The sequence below is a fragment of the Sapajus apella genome, unplaced genomic scaffold (genome assembly GCF_009761245.1).
Source record: "Sapajus apella isolate SASKATOON/1434 unplaced genomic scaffold, GSC_monkey_1.0 scaffold39, whole genome shotgun sequence".
NCBI classification, from domain to species: domain Eukaryota; kingdom Metazoa; phylum Chordata; class Mammalia; order Primates; family Cebidae; genus Sapajus; species Sapajus apella.
Genome location: NW_022436979.1, coordinates 11334385 through 11336020, shown reverse-complemented (window position 1 = coordinate 11336020; position 1636 = coordinate 11334385). Strand labels below are relative to the sequence as shown.

At 32.9% G+C, this 1636-nt stretch overlaps 1 non-coding gene across 1 annotated transcript; it reads right to left on the bottom strand.

The window, feature by feature from the left end:
* Positions 1–1005: 1005 nt before the first annotated feature.
* On the bottom strand, positions 1006–1068 carry LOC116565324. The gene has a single exon (XR_004275385.1). It is a non-coding gene; the product is annotated as a U7 small nuclear RNA (small nuclear RNA).
* Positions 1069–1636: the final 568 nt, after the last annotated feature.

Here is a 1636-nt window from a genome sequence, read left to right as displayed (position 1 = left end):
AAAAATATTTTTAAAACAGTGAAAAATGTACTAGAAAATATCACATAGATAAATGTATATATGGACAGTTTTTAAAACATTTTTAACAGGGGCAGTGCAGTAAGTCCAGCAACACGTAGCCTGACATCCTTAAGTGCATGTTGTCAAATTGACCCACACGATTCCAAATAACACATCACTGACAATCAACTTAATATGCAGTTAAGACATTTGTGAACCATCCACCATGGTTCTTTTGATAACCTGTGATGGCTTTTTTGTAGGCAACACAATTTATAATTTTCTAAATGTATATTGCCATTTCCCCTACCTAAAGATGTTGAACGTAAAAGGTCTACTAAAATCTTTTAAATAAGCAGTTTATTCGACAAGAAACATAAGAAGAAAAGCTCAAAACAAATGATAAGACTTTCAGTTCCTAATTTATTTATTATATTTATTATTTATTTATTTATTTTGAGATGGAGTCTCGCTGTTGCTGGCTGGAGTGCAATGGCACGATCTCAGCTCACTGCAACCTCTGCCTCCCGGTTTCCAGCGTTTCTCCTGCCTCTGCCTCCCGAGTAGTTGAAATTACAGGCACCTGTCATCATGCCCAGCTAATTTTTGTATTTTTAGTAGAGACGGGGTTTCAACATGTTGGCCAGGCTGGTCTCAAACTCTTCACATCAGGTGATCCACCCACCTCAGCCTCCCAAAGAGCTGGGATTATAGGCGTGAGCCACTGTGCCCAACCTCAGTTCCTATTTAAGTGATGAATTCCCAAATGCTCTAACTTCATATCATTTTAATTTTTTAGCAATCCATCTAAACTGAAAAGACTATATTGACATTTCCATGATTTATTAATAGCCAAAATCATATCACTTAAAATTCAAGAGGTCTTGGGATATTGACACAGAAAAAAATTATAATTAACTTCAAAATTGTTCAAAATATCTAACACTCCTCTAGTGTCTCAGTGCTCTAAGAATGCCATAATAAATCATTTTTAAATGTATTTTTATGGGTTTTTCTAGTGAAGGCTAGAAAACCTGCTAGACAAATTATAAAAGAGTTATAACACTAATAAATCAGTTTTGTTGGGACTGAAGTTCAATTCTTGAAAGGTAAATTAAAGAAGTCCCTTCCAGTGAGAGGCAATTTGCCAACACCCATAAAAACACAAACTCTTTCCTTCAGGGATTTAGAAATGAACTTATTTGTAAAATCTATTTTTCACCTAGGTATTTATTCAACATGCTGTAAGGGAATGTGTATGGACATGTATTTACAACCAATGTATAATATTTATTTGTATGCATATGAATATATAATTGGTCATATTTAGATTTTAAATCCTTAATAGGTAGAGACTACATAATACATATGATAAGTATTTAATATGTGTGTGATATAGAAACAAGTAAGTCACAGAGATGGCTGAGAACAGTAACCTCTGACACTCAAAAATAGAGCATAAATATTTTTATATCTGTATTTCCAAAGAAACCTTCATTTCTACTAACTGTAGTTTCATAAATTCTACTTCATCTTTGTAAAATATATAGTTGGTCTAATATAGATGTATATTTTTAAAACTTGTAAGTATTACAACCCCACAGAAATCATTATACCTGTCCAATATTTTTCTAAG